Raw genomic sequence first — 23,792 nt, forward strand, 5'->3', positions numbered from 1 at the left:
AGAAGAAGGAATGACAGGACGAAGAGAGCCAAGAAGCAAGCCAAGAAGAGAGAAATGTCCAAACTGGGCACCACCCCCCCCCCCGGTCTGCAAATCTTCAGCGAGCCACAGCCATATATATAAAGTAAAGTAAAAGAAGATAAAAGAAGAAGGAAGAAAGAAGAAGAAGAAGAAAGAAGAAAGAGAAGAAAATGTCAAAACTGGCACGCCCCTCCCCCCCCCCCGGTCTGCAAATCTTCAGCGAGCCACAGCCACCTCCGTCTCGCTCCTTCTCTCAATTTCTTGGTGAGTTTGTGACAGATCAGGAAACGGAAGGTATCATTGGAATCCTGGTTCCGCTGCCGACATTTCTATTGGAGTAGATTTGTCGTGGGAACGGCTTAGGCACTGCTCCTGGGGAAAGGTAATTTTTCCCCATTTTCTCAATTTCGCTGTTAATATGCGGTTAAATCGACGATCGGACACCACCACAGGGTCCTAGTCGTTGTCGTTGTCATCATTTTGACGTAGGTAATTTTTCAATTGAGATTTTCTAGGCCCTACTCCAAAGCGAGAGTGGGATTTAGGAATTTGGCTAAATTTAAGGGTATTATTATTTATTTATGAATTATGGCCCTAGGAAATATTTAAATAATATTTTATTCAGGAATAATTTATTGGAACTAGGTATTTAATTTCAGGGTCCGGGTGAGCGCCGCAGGTATTTTTCGGAGTCTCTGTTGGCGTAGTTCAAGAAACTAGATAAGGAAAAAAATATATATTAAATCAGAATTTTTATGAATTTAATGAAAAAATAAATTGTATTATATATATGTGTATATGTTTCGGTATGGGTAAAATGCCAACTATTTAAATTATATTTTTTTTTTTTGAGTTTATGATTGTTTATTAGATATGTATATGCGAAAATGAACTGATGAAAGTGGAAAAATGTTTTCAGGATAATCATGTAAGAAATGAAAGGTATTTTCAGTATATAAACGTTAAATGTTGGTTGGCTTATTTTACAAGCAATGTATGAATTTTACTGTTAAATTGTGTGGCATGAGAATCTGTGCAAATATATGTTAAATGTATGAGATGCAGGCTAAGTAAGTAAAACAATGAGAATAAAATATGATATGGATAATGATGCCTGTGTATGTTAAATGCAACCATGTAAATATAAGATAGTTGAAAGACAGCCATGTTAGCAGATCTAGCACGTTTCTACGTAGACTAATTGATGATGGCTAAAGACCAGCTGTAGTACGAAGTAATAAAATGAAATGTTATGCAATGAAATGACGATGAAATGACAAAGGTAAATGATGTAAATGGGAAAGAGTCACTTAAAGTGAAACGAAATGCAAAGTTAAGTTATGAACAGGAATGAATATGCATAAATGTATAATGGCAGAAAAGAATGATGTATTATGATATTAGAAGTATGTATGTACATAGAACATGTTACGATTAGGCGAGGCGTACCTTTCGCCTGAGGGCATGCTAAGTAAGGCGAGTGCACTAGTAGCTACAGATGTGGCAGTAGCCGCATAATGTACTAGGGCAGAGGGAACCTACTTGTATGGGCGGGTAGATTTCCCTATCCTTAGGGTTTTTGCCGGTAAGCTATTATTGAACAGTGTGAGTACGAGATTAATTTATCACTTGAGGGCTTATTGAGTAAGGTGAGTGCCTTGGTATGCTTTAGCTTCGACCTTTGGGTTGTCAAAAATATCAGAGTAGAGGGGTGCTACTTGTATGGGCGGGTAATCACCCTTATCCCTGAGTAATCTCATGGGTTAAAAATTTGCATGTGTTTGATTAGGATCAAGGAATGATTTCAGAAATTATGTTAAGGATTTTCAAATGTTAAATATTATGTTATATATAAACTCATGTTGGCCACACACTGTTTTAATATATGGTTTCTTCCCTTATTGAGATGTGTCTCACCCGAATATGAATTTATCTTTTTTTCAGGATTTCTTCGAGATTGAGCTTAGAGAGCTCAAGGTTTTTATAGCATTATTGGGAGATATAAGAAAAATGGTATAAACATTTTAATGATGTTTTTGTAGAAAGTAAATATTTAAGTTTTATGTCTTTATGTTTTAAGACTATTGAGTAAGGAATGATTGTGAAAATACTGTTTGGGGAGTTACGTATTTATGGAAATGCAAGTGTTGGATGATTTAATATGGATTATAGTTAGAATTAGTAAACTCTGGTATTATGTTATATGGAGATTATGATTATGTTTTCCGCTGCGTATGTTATGTTAATTATGGATTATTAAGTATAATGCGCCAGACCCGGGATTAAGGGTTCGAGGCGTTACATATACTGGGTCCAATTACCCCCAAAATCCAGCACACATGCTCATAGCATATCCTCAAGTATCTGAATTGTCCTCTCTGTCTGCCCATCAATTTGAGGATAAAATGTTTTGCTGAATGATAACTGAGACCCTAAAGTCTCCTATAAGCTCCTCCAAAATCGTGATGTGAAACGTGGATCACGGTCTAAAACTATGGATACTGGCACTCCATAGGGTCGTACTATCTCCTGAATGTATATCTCTATCATTCTATTCATAGGGTAGCTGACTTTAATAAATAGAAAGTGGGCAGTCTTCTTTAGCTGGTCTACAATCACCCAAATGGCGTTCTGTCTGTGTAGTGTCGACGGTAACCCTATAATGAAATTCATAGATATATGGTCCCACTTCCACTTGAGGATGTGGAGTAGCTGCAATTATCCTGCTGGCTTCTAGTGCTCAGCCTTTACCTGCTGGCATGTCAAACACTACTCCATGAATTTTGCTATCTCTCTCTTCATGCCGCTCCACTAGAAGGATTTCAGGAGATCCCAATATATTTTAATTTTGCCAAGATGAACTGTGTATAGGAATTGGTGTGCCTCCCTTAAGATAGCCCTCCTAATCTTAGAATCTGCAGGAATGCACAGTCTGGTACGAAACCGTAGGGCTCCATCACCTGATATATTGAACTCCTCCTCCTATTCGTCCTGCACCTTCACTATCAACTCCACCAACTCTGCGTCATTTCTCTGAGTAGCTTTAATTCTATCCTGCAAGGTAGGCTGTAACATCAGGTTGGTAATGAATGTCTGGTGACCACCCTTTACTAACTCTACACCGAGTCTTTCTAGGTCCATCCAAATCAGATGTTGAATCTCCTCTACTAACAATGATGTACTCACTGAATTTCAGCTCAGTGCATTAGCCACCACGTTTGCTTTCCCTGGATGGTAACTGATAGTACAATCATAATCCTTAATGAGTTCTAATCATCTTCTTTGCCTCATGTTCAATTCTTTTTTAGTGAAGAAATACTTCAAACTTTTATGGTCAGTGAAGATTTCACATCTCCCACCATAAAGGTAGTGCCTCTATATCTTTAGAGCATACACCGCTGCAGTTAACTCTAAATCATGTACTGGGTAGTTCTTTTCATATTCTTTAAGCTGCCGAGAAGCATAGGCAAAAAATTTCCTGTGCTACATCAACATACACCCAAGTCCCTTCTGGGACGCTTCATTGTATATCACAAATCCATCCTCTCCTAATGGAATAGACAGTACTTATGTAATGACCAATCATTGCTTCAATTCTTGGAAGCTCAGCTCACAATCATCAGTTCATTCGAACTTCACATTTTTCCTTGTAAGTTATGTTAGTGGACTTGATAATCTGGAGAAGCTATCCACAAAACGTCTATAATATCTTGCCAGACCCAGAAAACTCCTAACCTCCTGAATGTTCCCCGGTCTAACCCAACTCACCACTACTTTTATCTTGCTCGGGTCTATTGATATGCCGTCCTTTGAGATCACGTGTAACGACCTGATTTTTCATACCTTTTTTTTTTTAACTGCAAAATTGTAAAATTTCACTGCTCTGATATCTTCTAATATAAACCAAACCATCATTATGGACCAGATAGGGACCGTGGAATCAGAACACAATAAACTACCTAAGCAGTGAGAAGTAGAATACATACAACCATAACCATATATATATATATATATACAATACCATAGTGTCAAAATATTTCCCAAAATATACATACACAACAGTACTCCAAATACCCTCATTTGGACCTAGGGACTACTCAAAATAACTACCCAAGATACTCACCCTACAGTTAGGGCAGTACTGTAGTCCCTTCTACCTACGAGCTTGATCTGCTTGCCTAGTTGGATCACCTGAAAAATATTAAATTACTGAGATGAGACAATGTTCAGTAAGACAAAATATGTTATTACTAGTGTGTGGCAAGTGAGTTTACTTATTTGTAAAATTTGATTTAGTAATACCATAAATAATTGAATCTGAGAAAATACGTATAGATAATGTACAACATAGTTTATACCTATGTTACTTGACATAAACTGTTTTTCTGAATTTTCTATTCCATTATACTTCTAATATTCATAGGTACATCTACAGTTTCTGTAAATCTGGATATAAATATAATAATTGAGAAAATTTCCCTAGATGGATAACTGAAAGTCATGATTTAACCCCTCATGACAAGGTTGTGCGGCCCGAAGGTGAGACCTATCCTTGTTGGCCGACCAGGGTAAGTCAACTGAACTCCGAAAGTCAAATCGGCCTCCTCAACCCTTATCTGAAGGGGAGCCTGTTCACAACGTAGGCCCGATCAACAACTAAATACCACATACTATCTGAGTAAAGTGGTTGCACTCTGAACTGAATATAGCTACGGTATCGTGCTCTGTTAACTGAATCTGGTCCATTAGGGTCTGATACTATATATATATGTAGCTGATATATCTATATTACTATTTTACCATGATTTTATAATAACTAAAACATTGTAAAACTGATCTGCTAATCTGAATAACTGGCCGAACATTTAATGTCTGTATATCGGATTATCTGACTGAAATCATAGTATTCTGAATATGCTGTACGTATATGTTTCTATACATATACTGTAAATCATGTTATCATGAAAATTTGTAAAATTTCTATCTATATGTATACTGAAAATCATCATTCTATAAAACATATATTTATTCCATATTATTTTCTGCCTAATACACTATAAAACATGGTATATGTAAATTGAATAAATACTATACTAGTTTGCTATAAACTCATGCCACACAATTTAAATAAATAAATTCACTTGTTCTAAAATCTGTATTTTCTGCTATACAAATATATTATAATTTGAATAATAATAATCTAGTAAAACATAAAATTTTTGCTGACTATCATACTAAAATTCCTAACATAATATATTTCTCTAACCTGACTATCTGAGCAATAACTACTATTTGCAATCCCACATGTGCGGCATTCATAATTTCAACATCCTGAGATAACACACTTATATTTCCAAATCAAACAACTGAATTAACCTAAATAATTATCATATACATTTTCCCGAAATCCACACATGCACAAATCCTAAACTATAATTCATATATCATTTTACTTGGGTTCCTAAAATACCACTCACTGGGGTCCTCAACCCTTGTCTGCAGGGTCTCAAAACACCCTATTCCTGAAAATATAATATCTTAATTTTACTTCAAAAAATCTCAATATTTTCGCATATAATGTAGAATCTGACTTCAAATGAATTGGGTAATACTGAAAATGCTCAAATAATCCACTCACCCTGGTTTTGGGATGGTTCCCAAGTTGGCCTAACCAATGGATTACTCCAGCAGATTTGAAGGGAATCTTCCCAGGAGTGATGTTGTGGCTTCGGATCGTCAATCCGACGAAGAATAGGGCTGGAATCGAGGAGAGAAGGTGAAAGGGACAAAAATCTAGAGAGAGAAAGAGCCACATGCAAATTTTCTGCGCTGAAATCTGATTTTAGCTTACTTATACACTTGCCTTCGTTGACGAGACATGTCACTTTGTCGACGAGGTCTTCGTCGATGAGGTCAAGAAAGGAGTTCTTCGACGAACTCATAACCTTTATCGATGAATTTCAGGCCCTGAAATAGCCCTCTCGGTAACTCCTCGTCGACGAGACACATGTCCCTGTCGATGATCCCAATAAGCCACTTTGTCGACGATGATCTGCTGTGACCCTCTTACAATTCCCTTTTCCCCCTCTTTTATTATTTAAATACCATAATTCTTTGGGTCTCTACATCACATGCCCAAGGAAAGTAATTTGCCTCGACCAGAATTCACATTTCTTGAATTTAGCGTATAACTCTTTCTCCTTTGACACCTGAAAGACTAGCCTCAAATGATCCTCATGTTCCTAAAAAATCTTCAAGTAGACTAGTATATCATCAATAAATACCACAACAAATTGGTCCAAATACTGATGAAACACTCGATTCATTAAATCCATAAACATTGGTGATGCATTAGTCAATCCAAACAGAATTACTAGGAACTTGCAGTGCCTATATCTAGTTCGAAAAGCTATCTTCGAGACGTCTTCTGCTTTAACTTTCACCTAGTGATAACCCGACCAAAGGTCAATCTTGGAGTAGACCTGGGTCCCCTGGAGTTGATCAAATGAATCATTAATTCTGAGAAGAGGATATTTATTCATGACTGTCAGTTTATTTCTCTCTTTATAATCAATGCACATCCTCACAGTCCCATCTTCTTTTGTCACGAACAAAACTGGTGCTCCTCAAGGTGACACACTAGGTCTGATAAACCCTTTATCCATTAACTCTTGCAATTGATCTTTCAATTCTTTCAGTTCAGCTGAAGCCATTATGTACGGTGCTTTAGATATTGGTGTTGACCCTAGTAGTAGATCCATGGTAAATTCGTTCTCTCAGTCTGGTGGTAAGCCAAGTAATTCCTCTCTGGAATGTCAATTTTTTCAATTCTTCTTTTGGCATCTCTTTTATATATGCAATATAACCCTGGCAACCACCCTGAAGCAGCTTCCTCTCCTGAACTGTTGATACTAATTGTGGCGAGGCGTGCACCCGTGATCCCATAAATTTGAATTCTTGCTCACCTGGGGGTTTTAAAATGACTTCTTTTCGATGACAATATATGTTGGTGTGGTTAATTGCCAACTAGGCTATACCCAATATCACATCGAACCCCTACATATCTAATACCACAAGATCAGCTAGTAGTACTTTCTCCTAAATACCCATTGGAAAATTTTTAAGTATCCTTCTACACCTTATTACTGATCCAGTCGGTGTGGCTACTAACAATTCAACATCTAACAACTTTGCCTCAACCCCAGCTAATTTAGCATATCCAAATGACACGAAAGAATAGGTGGCACCTATGTCAAACAAAAAAACAATTGTATATGGTAAAGTAGTAAGAATACCTATCACGACGTCTCCAGCAACCTCAGCATCTCTCGGCGTCAATGCATAAACCCTCGCTGGTGTTATGTTCCTTTGTTGGCCTCCATGAGGCACTTGGTAACCACCCCAGAAAGGTCTATGAACTGGTGTTTGGAATGGAGGTCCCTAACATAACCAAGCCCTATGATCGAGTCTCCCACAACGATAGCAGACATTCTCACCCATCCTACATTCATCTGGATGCCTCCAGCCACATCTGGGACAAATGGGATAAGCCTGCTCACCCTGAAACCCTTGGTGTCATGTCATCTATTTTTGACCTCCTTTGAACCGATCTCCTCTCCATGGACCTCAACTGGAACCTGCCTGAAATCCCAGAGGCATTGGCCTCTTCCCCTAGCTCGGTACTCCCACATCTGTCTATTCACTCTCCTCTGCTACTGTGGCTCTGTCAACTAATTCAGAGAAGTACTGCAACTTTAGAACCACCACTTGCTTATATATATCTCGCCTCAAACCCCTCTCAAACATCCTGGCCTTCTTAACTTCATCTGGCACTATGTATGGAGCAAATTGTGACAACTTGATGAATTTTTCCGCATACTACTGAACTATCAACGGCCCCTGAGTCAAACTCAAAAACTCCTGCACTTTAGCCTTTCTGATAGTAATAGGAAAATATCTGTCAAAGAATATCTCTCTGAACCGACTCCAGGTCATAGGCTTTGGTATGGGTCTCTACTCTTCCAATAATTTCATGGCCGACCACCATCTCTCGGCCTCTTCTGTTAACTTATACGCGGCATAGAGGACCCTTTACTCGTCGGTGCAGTGAAGCACCATTAATACTTTCTCTATCTTCTGCATCCAGTTCTTAACTATTGCACGATCAATCGATCCTAAAAATGTTGGAGGGTTCATCTTAGTAAACTTCTTTATCGTACAACCGTGGGCTGCAAATGGACCTCCTTGCTCCTTGGAGCTTTGTGCAATCTCAGCCATGACCTGCTGAGCTACGTTGTATAAAAAAACATCTGAGTCCTTGTCGCCCATGTTAGAAGGTCCTGCTCCATAATCGCCGCTAGCGTGAACACTACTACCTCCAGGGTCCATCCTGCAATAACACCAAATTATTCTGAAATTCCAAACCTCATAATACCATTCTAACTTTAATCTAACTAAAATGCCCTCATACTACCTATTACTAATTTAAGGTCTAGTCCTACCATATGGAAAAGAAATCAACGATAGTTTACTATGATTTTCCTGAAATCGTCACCCTTGGAAAAACACAGAAACCACCCTGAAGTTCCTGCTTCTAGATTGCAGAACACAACCCAAAATTCTCATATTAATTTACCAAAATTTTCTCGTTGATATCTATTCTATCCTTCTCAAAACTCCATTCCTACATTCTAGTATTGTTTTCCGCTATACTCTAAAGTCTACAGAACCTAGCAACCTAGGTTCTGATACCAAAATATAACGACTTCAAAATTTCATACCATTTTTTTATAAAAATAAAATATAAATATACTGATAATCATTTACTCTAATACCTCTGTAAAGACTATTGGGAAAACCTATGCAGCGGAAAACATAATGCTATACTACCATATACATAATACCAAAATTCATTATTTCCCCAAAATATACATACATAAATACATATCTTTTCAATTTCATCTATCAAAACTCTTGGAGACTACCCAAAAATACTTCTCCCTAAAAACACTTACCTTACAAATAGGGCAGTGCAACCGACCTCCCTATCTTCGAGCCTAATCTGCTCGTCTAGGTGGATCACCTGAAAAATGTTAATTTACTAGGATGAGACAACTCTCAGTAAGAAGACATATGCTATTACCAATGTGTAGCAACTGAGTTTATATAGATAATTTACTAATAAATAACTGAAACTGAAATAGCTTGTAATATAATATATAGTACAACTCACACCTATGTGGCTTAAAAATATATCTGTAATATCTGAGATTTTTATTTAATCATACTTCTAGTATTATAATATATCTGTTGTTATCTATATATATCTCTGTGAAAACTACCCCTGAAAAACTGTATGTCATGATTTAACCCCTTATGACAGGGTTGTGCAGGCCGTAGGCAGGACTTAACTCTGGTTGGCCCACCAGGACAAGTCAACAGAAACTCTATCAATCATTAAATCGGTCATACTGCAGTCCCTCCAAAGGCTCGGTAACTGACCTCTCCCTCGTCAAACTGGCCACCTTAACCCAGAATTTTGGGGAGCCTACAATCCCACCAAGGCACGGTTGATGAAAATCCACACACTATCTGAGATACGTGGTTGCATTCTGATATGAAATAGCAACGGTACCTCTGCTGACTGAATCTGACTGAAATAATTCATTAGGGTCTGATACTATATAATACTAATATATATAATTATCTTACTGTTTCATCATGATTCCAAAATGACCATAACACTGTAAAACTTTTCTAAAAATGCTATAATATCTGAACTGAAATAATTGTATTATCTTATCTATAATATCTTATCTGTAATATTTGAACTGAATAAATTGTAATATCTAAGTGTTATGGTTTTAAAAATATGGAAATCATGGTATTTTGCAAATACTATAAAATATCTGTCTGTATAGACACTATAATTCATAATTTTGTAAAATTTGGTAAAGCATATTTTTGTGCAAAAATACTGTATATAAGGATATTCTGAAAAACTATATAAACTTTGTACTGAACAAATACCTACTTATGCCACATAATTAATAAAGCTCATATTTTGAAATCTGTAAAACTGCATAATTTATACCCCGTATAATAATAAACAAATACTATAGTTTATTGATAAATTTTTTGAATTTACTAGTATAACATATTTCCCTTACCTAACAAACTAGGCTCGTTTATTGATTTCTAACTTACCCCCACGACGTTCATAATTTCACATTCCTGAAATTATGCACATACATATTTCCCTGTTAATCATATTTCCCTGTTAATTTATACCTTGTATCTTAATAAACAAATACTATAGTTTATTGATAAAATTTCTGAATTTACTAGCATAACATATTTCTCTTATTTGACAGACTAGGCTCATTTACTGATTTCTAACTTACCCCCGCGGCATTCATAATTTCACAATCTTGAAATTATACACATACATATTTCCCTGTTAATCAACTGAATTTTCAGAATAATTTTCATACTCACATTTCCTAAATTTATAAACTATTTATCATTTACCTGGATTCCTGAGAACACCCACTAGGTTCTCTAACCTGCCCTAAAACCCAAATTTAATCATTTCAACCACTAGTATAACAACATCTAAAACCAAATATGGGTTTAGAAAAAAAACCTACAAGCTAAATAACCCTTAAGTAACCTACTTACCGTGATTTTGGGATGGTTCCCAAACTTCTCAAATTGAAATTCTACTCCGACTAAGTTATAGAGAATCTCCTCAGGATCATCGTGGTAGCTTTTGATCGTAGAACCTGGGAGAAATGGGACCAAATTTGTAGAAAGAAGTCAGAGCAGACATTTTTCTAGAGAGAGAGAAAGAGGATTTGATTTTCTTGCTTAAACTCGGTTTTCACATATATATATATAGGTGACTTGACACGTGGCTTCGTTGACGAGACACGTGGACTCGTTGACGAGTCGATGAAGGAAGTTCGTTGATGAGGATAATGAGTTTGTCGATGAACCAAAGGATCTACATGTCCCTTTCTTGGTATCTCTTTGTCAACGAGGCACTGAAGCTTGTCGACGAACCGTATATGAGACTTCGTCGATGAAACCAAGGCATTCATCGATGAACCCTACTATACCTCCTTTAAATTTTCCTTTTCCTCTTTATTTAATTACTCTTATTTTTTTGGGTCTTTACAGAAACCCTTAGCAACTAATCTAGCCTTATATCGTTCGACATTACCAGAAGCATCGCACTAGGTCTTAAAGACCCATTTACAGCCAACAGTTGCCTTCTCTTCTGGTAATTCGACAAGATCCCAAACTTGGTTCTTATGCATGGATTCCAACTCTTCTTTCATGGCATCTACTCACAGTGTAGATTTATCTGCACTCATGGCTTGTGAAAACATGCTTAAATCTTTTTTAGGTCCAACATCAAAATCAGACTCCGTTAAGTATATAACATAGTCATCTGAAATTGTAGGTTTTCTTATTCTTGAGGATTTCCTAACTACTACTTCCTCATTAGGTAATGGTTTAGTAGAATATGATTGTTACAATTTACTTGTTATGGGTTGAACCTCTTCTTCGTGAACATTATGTCCTGGAGATGGTTGTTCTTGATGACCTTGCAGTCGATTTTGACTCAATTCAACCAAATGACCCCCAACAACGTGTTCATGTGTCTCTCCTAACTTAATTGTTAAAGAAAGATCACTTTCACTAGGTTCACAATCCTCAAGAAACCTTGCATTTCTTACTTCAACAATTCTTGGACTATGAGATGGATAAGAAAACCTAAAACCTTTAGAGTTTAGTACATACCCAATGAAAAACCCACTGAATGTCCTAGGATCAAGTTTCTTTATATGAGGATTATAAATCCTCTCCTCAATAGGACAACCCATATATGTGTATGATTCAAACTAGGTTTCCACCCATACCAATTTTCAAAAGGTGTCTTGGGAATAGCCTTGGATGGAACACGATTTAATATATACACAACAGTTTTTAACGCTTCACTCCATAAAGTTAGTGGTAAATTGGAATGAGCATTCATGCTCCTTACCATGTCCATAAGGGTTCTTCTTTTAGATACACCATTTTGTTGAGGTGTGCCTGGCATACTGTATTGAGCAATGATATCTTCTTGCTCAAGGAATTGCGCAAATGGACTAGTAATTTGTCCATTTTTTGTGTACCTACCATAATATTCTCCTCACATGTCAGATCTTATGACCTTGATTTTCTTTTCCTTTTGTTTCTCTACTTCTACCTTATAAGGCTACAGATTTAGGAAATGTTCTATTTACAGACGACATGCTGTCGAAATTTTGTTAAAAAATTTCCTAAAATTATCAAAGCCCAAAAATCAAGTGCTAGATGTTTATAATATGTTGCACGCTTAAATTGTTATTGAAAGGATGATTGATTGCTAAATGAAGATTGATCTTCATCCTAAATTGAAAATGCATGCATAAGAACATATATAAAGGAGCTGAGCACCATTCTTAGAAATAGAGTATGAAGAACTCATTTGCATCACGTGCTTTACTTTTTGAATATTAAGGTTCTTCCAAAAACTCTGAACATCGTACTCGTCTCTTAAAGCTTTATGATTAAATATGGATTCTTCTTTGGTTATGAATACAAAATCATGCTATGTACATATATGTTCAAACATTGTATACTAGTTAGCTAATTTCTTGTAAAATTATTATTTTGCAAGGTTTGCGGCTCTTAGAACACTACGACGATGCCAGACACTTCAGTCGGGTCAAATGCGGGCAACTTTTGACTTTTCTTGTATTTCTTATTTACTGAACATAATTAATTTGTATATTTTAATTTGAATTTGTACTTGTATGAATTTTAATTTTGAACAATTTGTATTTTAAATGCTCCATCATGGGTAAAGTTTTATGCGAATCCTATTTTTAAAACAAAATAGCCTCCTATTTTGGCCAACTTGACAACACCTCTAATTATATAGTTCTATTACATAATACTATTATAATTTAAAAAATAAATTATCATATAGTTCATTTTATTTGGGTGCAAAAACTTTTGGGCTCTTATGTCTACCCCCATCAAATGTGTAGGGAAAGTTGTCTTAATTGCACAAGAGGATGCCTTGTGAAATAAGGGATTTGAAGGAGAGGGGATTAATGGAGGTGAACATAATTAGAATGGGGGGATAAAGAAAAGAAAAAGAGAATAAGAATATTGATAGAGAATTGTGTGTGTGTGTGTGTGTGTGTGTGAGAGAGAGAGAGAGAGAGAGAGAGAGAGAGAGAGAGAGAGAGAGAGAGAGAGAGAGAGATGACATTGTGCTCAATTGTATTAGCATTGGTCTTATTGAAGTGATGCGTTGAAGGTCTTACAAAATTCTCCTCTAGGTTGCTTGTCCTAAATCAATACTTCAGTTACAAATAACTAGAATACTTTCTCAAAAATAATAATCCCAAATATAGACTCAAGGAGTTTCTTAACATAAAATGCCTATTTATTATAGTTAATTTCTCTCTTTTTCTTTGAATTCTTCCTTCTTTTGGAATGCGATCGTAATCAACTCCTCCTCTTCAATTTGTAACTAAATCTACCTGGATCTTGTTCCATTTTCAATAAATGATGTGTCTAATTTCTTTTCTTGAGCCTAATGAGTGGTTCTTTTCTTGAGCCTAATGAGTGGTCTATGGGATAGGTTGATAACCAAGTTCTTGATCCTCTCTTTAATCAAGCTCAATTAAATCCCTTGATTGATATTCCTTTTCTATTCTTCTTTGATTTTCCTAATTGGTCCTCTCTTTGAAAATCCTCATGTCATGAATTTTGTATGTATGCGATTATAGCCATGGCCAATGCTTATCTATGCAACCTTATGGAGCAGCCTTTCTTACTTTGCCCTCAAGTTGTTGCTCTCATCCTCGCTCAACCTGTTGGTCATCGATATTGGGTTTCCATGATCTCATAATTGTTAACTTGGCCATCACAAGTTCCTTCTCACATTTCTTTGGGGATGCACCAAGATTGGGCAAACATATAATATAAAATATGAATTTATAAAAAAAATAGAAGTAATAATAATATTATTATTATTATTATAACATAAAAATGCAATAAAATGGTTGAATATTTAATGCCTCCCCCCAACCCAATATTCTATTTAATTGAACTATTAAGTTTTGCATTTTGTAGTATATACCCTCTCTCTAAAAAACGCTACAATAGCCCTGAGCTCCCTAAGTTCGATCATGCAGAGGTCTTGAAAAAGATAAAATTCAACTATCGGGTGAGACACATCTCAGTAAGGATGGAATACATTAAATCAGTGAGTGGCTATCATGAGGTTTGTGCACAACTTATTTATTTATCATTTTCAAATGAAACCACAGTTTTGAAATCATTCTTTATTCCTTCTCAAACACATGTAAGGTATTTTACCAACAAGAGTTCCCAAGGATTAGGGTGATACCTGCCTATACAAGTAGCACTCTCTATTCTGATACCTTAAGCAACCTACGGTCACAACTGAAGCATATCAGGGCATTTACCTTACTTAGTAAGCCCTCAGGTGGATGATTTATCTTGTATTCACAACATTTATACAAATGTTTAACATTGAAGGCTCCCGAGAATAAGGAAGTTTAGCCGCCCATACAAGTAGCTTCCTCTGCCCTAATACGTTATGTAGCCCATAGCTACATCTGATACCTATCAGGGCACTCGCCTTTCTCAGCAAGCCCTCGGGCGGAGAGCACACCTCACTCCTAATATATATAATACTACTATATTTAATACTGATAACACTTTACTACATTACTCTGTATATTGTTATCTCTGTATTATTCATCATATTCACATTCATATTCTATATTTCTCATTTTTGTATTCATGTCTGTTGTTCTTATATCTGTTGTTCTCATATCTGATGTTCTCATATTATCACTAGTCAAATTAACAATTATGCACTTAGAACTCTCTATACCAATGGAGAAATCACTGTCATGCTTCCGCCCCATGATGGGTTGTGTGGTCCGAAGGCTGGACTTAACCTTGGTCAGCCTAGCAGAGTTAAATCAACCACATTCTACATTCTGTAGGTCTGATTGGTTGTTTCCATATTGAAATTAGGAATAGCTTCCCAAGAGGGGGGGGGGGTGAATTGGATTTAAAATTTTTTTTTTTAAAGTCCTTAACTTCTTTTAATATTCAACCAATTCTTTGACTTGTTTATCTATTTTGTCAATCAAACAAGAACTTGGTTTCTTTTTAACAATCAACAAGATAACTAATAAAACATTCAATCTTCAACCACACAAATAATTAAACCAATCAAGCCAACCAACCACAATTTGTTTGCCAAATATAAGTTCATTGCAGCACTATTAGGTTCATGGAAGATTCAAAATTCAGTACTTCTGAAATATAAACACAATTCACTCAATCTCAAGCTTTATACCATTCAATCACAATATATTTATAGTATATGTAACTTTCAGCTTTTGTATTCTGTTCAGCCCTGTGGTGAATGTGAGTTTGAATAAAGCCTTGTATATATGAAATTGCTTCTTCAAAATGATGTTCAATATAAAATCCAATTACTCTTTCCAAACTTCAGAATTCAAATAAACTCTTAAGTTAATTTATCTTTGGGATGTTTAACCAAGTAACGTACTCCTGTATGGTTTTCGTAAAGTATGGTTTAACAACGTACTCCCTTTCGGTTTCCGCAACCCAAATCAAAATTAAACTTTAAGTTTACTTGATTCCCAAATATACGTAGTATATATGATTTCTAATTTAAACCATCCACGCAATTTAAATATGCTAAAATAAAGAGTAGGGGAAAGTGAGAGTGAGACCGAGATTTTTACGAGGTTTGTCTTATACCTAGCCTATGTCCTCGCTTTTGGCAAAACACCAAAGGAATCACTAGACCTGTTCCTTTGATGGGCGGAACAAACCTTTACAATACTCCTTGGGTAAAGCTAGAGCCTGCCTTTTCCAAACGATATCCTCTCGTTCGGTCACTCCTTAACTAGGTTAGGGCACGCCTCTCTAAGCAATATCCCCTTGCTTAGCCAATGATCCAAAAAATCCTTGGAATCGTTAATCTACAAGATAAAAATCAAATAGATGTGTACAAAGAACTTGCTCCTCAAAGAGCTGGTTAGTACAACAATTACAGCACAACTAAATACTTCAAAGTAAATTCAAAATATGAAATTCAGAAGTGAAGCTCTTAGAGTTATATCACCATATGTTTCTTTTTATGTATGAAAGAATTTGAAAGTTGAAGCACAAACTTAGTTGAGAATCAGCAAGACTTTTAGCAACTTCGTGCAAGATGTGAACAATGAATAACTTTTAGAATTTCAGAGTGCTTTTGAGGGAAATATGACAGCTAAATGGAATTCTTGGTGCTCTCTTGTATTTTGAATCAAAGCATCTTGAGGTATTTATAGAGGTAGAAAACTTCCTTGCTTATTCCCCAAGAACACTAAGAGTTTTTCCAAATATTAAAATTATTTTAGTTTCCAAAAATTTGAATTTCAAAGATTATATCCGTTGGAAAATTGAAACATGCTGCAAGCCAGACGTCTGTCAAACTCTAGAAGTCGTCTGTCCATTTGATATAACTGAAAGACTCATGGACAGAGAGGTGATAGTCATCTGTCCTCAAGTGGGTAGTCGTCTATCCATGAACACTTCAAATTTTTCAATATACATAGAGTGATGGACAGTCTTCTGGCAGATCACTCACAGACTTCTTACCTGGCACTGGTAGTCGTTTGTCAGAACCTTGACAGTCGTCTATCAAGCTTCTGTCTTCAGTTAAGCTTCACTAAATTTGCCAGTCGTCTGTCCATAACCAGACAGACGTCTGTCAACTGACTAATTTTCTTTTCTAGTCGTTTTTTGATTTCTCTCTTATTTTTGCTTAGATACTCTTGGAATATAGATTTGTTTAACTTTAAAAAACATGTTCCAAGTTTTATATTAAGGTCTCTAAGTCTCTTTGCCTAAAGAGTTTCAAAATGAAAACTTCATATTTAAATAAACTTGAAGTAATTACGAGGACTTATCCTAAAGACTCCTTTGGTTCTTCTTTGCTCTGAATTCTCTTTGTTGTTGGTTTTTGATCTTTCAGTCTTCTCTGAGCTTTCATTTCTTTAAACTCTCTTGATCTTTCATCATTGATTTAGACTTTGAGCTCCTTTGATCTTTGAGTTTACTTGAACTAGATCATTTTGCTGATGCAAACTTTCCATGTTCCTTGATCCTTATAAGCTTTCAAGATATGGCACTTTGAGGTCTAAGCTTTATTTTCTTTGACCTTTCATGTTGATCTCTTTAATCCTCATGCTCTTATGATCTTTAGACTTTGATCCATGCTTCACGAATGCTTTCAACATTGATTCCTGAAAAATACAACACTCAACCAAAGCATGTTAAGTCCTACTTGTTTGTCAGCATCAAAATAGGATATTAAACCTTGTAAGGCCAATATATATTGGTCTAGAATCCAGGGGGACCCTACCCTTCTCGGCACAATCGACTATCCTGTCTCCACACTCTCTTTAAGACGTGTGGGTGCACTAACGCTACCAAAAATACCCGCAACAGTACTGTGCCTATTTTGGTCCATTGGAATTTTCAAACAATACATTGTAATTTAATATTCTCAAACACATGTAGAATAAATCATACCACATTTTAATTCTCAATACATTTCCAGTATTTCCTGCATCTTGTACATATATCATAGTTCAACACAGAAATTTCATTTTACTCATGCCACACAATTTAACAACATATTTCATACGTTTACAGTAAAATAAGCCAACCCACATTCATCATTAATATACTGAAAATATACATTTAATTTTTTACACAATTTATCCAAAAAATCTATTTTTTTAACTTTCCATTTCTACAAATAATATCTAGTAGCACAGCCCTAGGCTCAGAAATTTACAATTCAAGCGGTCTGCTTTTCATAGCTCATGTGAAAATCATATACATATACACATAAAATTTCCATTTTTCATCGGTTATTTCCTCAAAAATTTTGGTTTAATATATTCCCCTTACCTAGTTTCCTAAACTACGTCAGCAGGGACCTTAAAACGATGCTTGCGGCGCTCACCCGAACCCTGATTCAATAACCCTAATTTAATCAAATCAGGCATAAATAAAATACTATCTTAACATTCACTATGCCTATAAATTTCAAATAACAAATAAACTCTCGAAAATAACTAATTTCCTTAATTCACTAAATCCCACTCTTGCTTTGGAGTGGTGCCTAGGACCCCCAAATTGAAAATTTGGTCCGACCAAAATGACGACGATTGAGACTAGGACCCTGTGGTGGTGCCCGATCTTTGATTTAGCTGAAGATTTAAGGAGAAATTAAGAAAAGAGAGGGTGTATACCTTTCCCCAGGAGTGGTGCCTATGCCGCTCCTGTGAGAAATCCACTCTAGTAGAAATGTCGGTGGTGGAGTTAGGAACCTAATAGTATCTTTCATTTTCCGATTGGACGAATATTTGTCGAGAAAATGAGATGAGAGGGGAGGAGGCAAGAGAAGTCTGGGGGGGTGTCTCAGTTCTCTAGATTTCTATCTCCACAAGGTTTACACACATATATATATATATATATATATATATATATATATTATAATATATTATTATTATATTATTATTATATTATTTAATTATTTAATTTTAATTAATTAATTAATTAATTTTTTATTTTTTTTGGATCACTACATTCTCCCCTCCTTAAAAAAAATTTCGTCTTCAAAATTCGCTACTTGATCATTTTTCACATTTTAAAAATTTATCAACTAACTATATTTCACACAATCCAATATATATCACCATATAGGCTTCTACATTATCTACTATATAAAAGCTTCGGTTGACCGAACTTGAGAGAGTCAACAATTTGACTAGTTGGTCGACCGAACCCGAACCTACATAGTAGCTTCGATCGACTGAACCTGTCCAAGGTCAACAATTAACCATTTGGTCAACCAACTTTAAAATGAACTCCAATGCTTTGGTCAACCGAATTAGCAAGTGGGGAAATCCCAACACCCTGGTCGATCGAACTTGTAGTTGTAAAATGGCCCGGTGGACCGAACATTCAAATTTGGTCAATCGAACTTAGCCCGGTCGATAGAACCTCAGAGGTTCCAAAATCGTCTCTAGTCTGGTCAACCAACACTTTAGTTCAAAAAACACCCTGGTCAACCAAACTGAGTAACCTAGTCGACCGAACTTTAAAAATGGTCGATCGAACCTCTCGGGTTGCTCAAATTTACCAAAGTTAAAACGTAGTTAATTTTTATTAACCCTATTTAAAATTTTTTCAAAATACCCAATAGGTCCCCAATGGTCAAAATTTAAGAGATATCTATATATACCCCCTCATTTGCCTTGATTAGTAAGAGATTAGCAAAAGTCATTAGTAAAAATCCTTTCAAATATTTTATATTTCTTTTGCTATATACTCAATATTCCAAGCATATTTTTGTACACTCTCTTAGATATTTATTAGAAAATATCATTTTAAAAAGAGAGTTTGTTTTTCTAGTTCTCCTAACTTGCAAATCAATTGCAAGGTGTAGGAAGATTTGTTTGTGTTATTGTGCATTATTTCAAATCATTTCCTTGGCATTACTCACACATTCATACATATTTGAAAAACCTTTTTGAGAGTTTTGCTTGATTTTTTATTCGCATAATATTTCGTATATAAATATTTGATTGGGAATAACTTGTTTTTAGCTTCCTAGTCTTTGCATTCAAATTGCAAGACTTGAGAGCTTGCATATTTTATTTGATAAATTTTTTGCAAGATTAAACCCCAAGTATCTATTGTGATTATATTTGATAAAATATTTGTGTGATACTTGATTAGGATTTTTGAGATAACCTTGAATATTCACTCATTGAATATAGTACCTTGAATTAAATTTTCCATGTCTCACTTGAACATAAATACTATCATCTGTGAGTGCATTGATTATTGTTTGTGCGTAGTGGTACACATTTTCTTAGTGTAAGAAACATATTTTTTTGTTCAAATTTTTTTTTATCTGTTGTATTCTCGACGTATGGTCGAAAGAGGGAGACTAGCCTTGTGAATAGTCCCGAATTGGCTTTGACCCGGTTACGAAAGCTAAGTGCACCATCATATTAAGGTGTTGTATTAGGTGCTGCTCCACTCGTTAAGTGAGCCTTAGTGGAATCCTCTTACTTGTGAGCTTGAGGCGAGGACGTAGGCTCAGTTGGTCGAACCCCAATAACATTTCTTATGTCTACTTTTAATTTCCGCATTTTAAATTTCAACACTTGAATGTTTATGTTTTACTATTGAGATTGATTGGATTTATGAATATATAGAAAGACCCTAGGAGAAAATTTTTAAATACCTAATTCACCCCCTCTTGGGAATACACTAATTCCAACACTCCCACAAAAGTCAGAGGGTTCAATCTCATAAAATCCTTGATGCTACAGCCCTAACTTGTAGGTGGATAGTTTTGTTCTCTTGTATTCCGCCTCACCTCTGCCCTGACCTAATGAGCTATACCCCACAGCATCGCGGAGGTATAAAAAACCTCCTTTCTAGAAGCCTTCGAATCATACTCTCCCTCAGCCACCATATTCTTACCTCTAGGATCCATCCTAAAAATAAGACAGAAAAGAGATAAGAATTCCATTATCATAACCCTATCAACACAATCATTAATCTAAATCCCAATATACGCCCAGCTTTTTAATTTAGGACCAGTCTTACAACTCAGAAACGAAATCATCTAAGGTTTACCGTGGCTTTTCTGAGGCCGTTGACTACTTTAGAAAAATCACAGGAAATCGTTGACGTATTTCCGCCTCCAGGCTACAAGACAAAATCCTATACTTCTTAATCCCTAGTCTACCCATCTCCTAACCTCCCCATCATTTGTTCCTATACTCTGGTATTAATCATCCCTAAGTTTGCAGAACCTAAAACCTATTGCTATGATACCAAAACTGTAATGCCCTGAACCCTAAAATGGGGTCTGGAGTGTTATTGTAAATAAAATCATGCTCTGTGATCCCTCAAACCCGCCTCGTGGGGCTCATATGCCACGTTAACCATTTACTTGTATCTGATACCCTATTATCTCAATAACGTAGCGAAAAGTATAATAATTCCATAATAATATACCAGAGTATCTACATCTATATACATCTTAATATCATCTTCCAATAACTAGTATTAAGAATCATACATTTTAGAAAATATAAATAAACCCAGACATATACACATCCAAAAGTCTATACCCTCTTTTTCAAAAACGCTACAACAGCCCCGAACTCTCTAAGCTCGATCATGTAGAGGTTTTGAAAAAGATAAAATTCAACTATCGGGTGAGACACGTCTCAATAAGGATGGAATACATTAAATCAATGTATGGCTATCATGAGGTTTGTGTACAACATATATATTCATCATTTTCAAATGAAACCACAATTATGAAATCATTCTTTGTTCCTACTCAAACACATGCAAGGTATTTTACCAACGAGAGTTCCCAAGGATTGGAGTGATTACCTGCCATACAAGTATTACCCCTATGCTTTAGTACCTTAAGCAACCTACGGTCACAATTGAAGCATATCAGGGTACTTACCTTACTCAGTAAGCCCTCAGGTAGATGGTTTATCTCATATTCACAACATTCACACAAATGTTTAACAGCGATGGCTCTCTAGAATAAGGAAGTTTACCAGCCCATATAAATAGCTTCCTCTGCCCTAATACGTTATGTAGCCCACAACTACATCTAATACCTATCAAGGCACTCGCCTTTCTCAGCAAGCTCTCAGGCGGAGAGTATACCTCGCCCCTAATACATATAATGCTACTATATTTAATACTGATAATACTTTACTACATTACTTTGTATACTGTTATCTCTATATTATTCATCACATTCGCATTCATATTCTACATTTCTAATTTCTATATTCATGTCTGCTTTCACATATTCTATTTTCATATCATTCTCGTCTATTGTTCTTATATCTGTTGTTCTCATATATTCTATTCTCATATCTGTTGTTCTCCTATTATCACTAGTTAAATTAACAATTATGCGTTTAGAACTCTCTATACCAATGGAGAAATCACTATCATGCTTCAGTCCCATGACGGGTTGTGCTGTCCGAAGGTTGGACTTAACCCTAGTCAGCCTACTAGAGCTAAATCAACCACATTCTATAGTCTGTAGGTTTGATTGGCTGTTCTCATACTGGTTTAGACTCCAGGGGGACCTTACCCTTCCCAACACAATCGACCATCCCATCTCCACACTCTCTCTAAGACGTGTGGGTGTTTATAATTAGTCTAGAGAGCAACCAACGAGTAGTAATTAGGTGAACTAACTACACCTACGCAAATAACAGGTTAGTAGCGACTCCATCAAACTCTTATTATTATTATTCCTTACTATTCCGAACCCTTTTTCGCGATGTTGCGACAGATCTCTTGTTGGATGAATTCATTTTTTTTTTTATTGTTCATGGGCTCTTGTATATGTTGTTTGAATGAGTTATATTTTTTTCAAGTTATTCTTAGTTGCTATTGAAGCTCTTGCAGGGGTGGAGTAGTAGTTGCTAAAGTTCCTTCACTAGAGAAGAAAAAGAAAAGGAGATCTTGCTGCTAAAGTTTGTAGCACAAGGTTTGTACAATCTTACCTCCTTTTTCCAATATAAAAGATCTTGGTTTGTGACTTTAGCAAATCGTAAAATCACAAGATTTTTTCATTTTTAAAAAGTTCCATAATTTTTCTTACTTATATCTTTAAAATCTTCCCTTGTACACACATGGTTTATACACAAAATAAACCAACTTCTAAAATCACTATGCCTTATAAAATATAAAATAGACCTAGAAAAAAAAAACTCCAATTAACAATATACAAGACATCATATTTGACTTTGACCAAAAAGGGTTAATCATTCTCAAGTATTACCTTATTTAACCCTTCCAAAAAATATAAAAATGCAAGGAACAACAAATACTTAGAATTTGCAGAGATTTTAGTTTACACATATCTTACGACATAGACTTGCTCTTATAAATATTTTATTTTAAACTTAGTTCTATTATCTATTGTATGGTCACTTAGATTTGTAACTCTCCTCTCTATATGCGAATCATATCGATGATTTGCCTCTCCAATTAATTTTCAATATTTTAAACTTCCTAGCAACTATCTCTCAAATTCCTAACCTCTTAGTATCCTTATTAATAATATAATCAAAACTATAAATGAAATTGTGTAGTTTTCCAGCAAACTGTCAACAATTTCTATATACCCTTCAACGGTTGCTTCGAAAGTTTCACCAAATCATCGACGGATTACTAAAAGTCTTCTATGGTTCTGCCGGTTGCGAAATTGCTGAAAATCCTTGCAGTTAAAGATTGGCTGATATTCAATAGTCTACAATGATTTGGGATTCTTCAGTTGTATTATTTGAATATTTGTTTGTATTTGATAGTCTAGGATCTTCTTGATTTTGTATTTAAATACTTTTTAATTTGTAACTATACCTTGTACAAGTCCTATATATAGGACATCTCTACATCAATGAAAGTGTTTTGCAATTTCTGTATGGTATTAGAGCTCTTTCTCTAATAAGTTTTTTTTTTCCTAACGGTTGTTTCCTCTAAGTCTATTATTGTCAACACTCTTGAGCTTCCTGGCAGTGGCAACTCTT

General features: G+C 35.5%; 1 protein-coding gene across 1 annotated transcript in view; it reads right to left on the minus strand.

The window, feature by feature from the left end:
* Positions 1 to 4,149: 4,149 nt before the first annotated feature.
* The window catches only part of LOC131148680 (uncharacterized), a 30,581-nt gene continuing 10,938 nt past the window's right edge, over positions 4,150 to 23,792 (minus strand). Inside the window, exon 4 of the transcript XR_009135053.1 lies at positions 4,150 to 4,212. The gene's annotated coding sequence lies outside the window, so the exon portion shown is untranslated. The remainder of the gene's footprint in view (positions 4,213 to 23,792) is intronic.

This window comes from Malania oleifera, chromosome 2 (genome assembly GCF_029873635.1).
Source record: "Malania oleifera isolate guangnan ecotype guangnan chromosome 2, ASM2987363v1, whole genome shotgun sequence".
Taxonomy (NCBI): Eukaryota; Viridiplantae; Streptophyta; class Magnoliopsida; order Santalales; family Ximeniaceae; genus Malania; species Malania oleifera.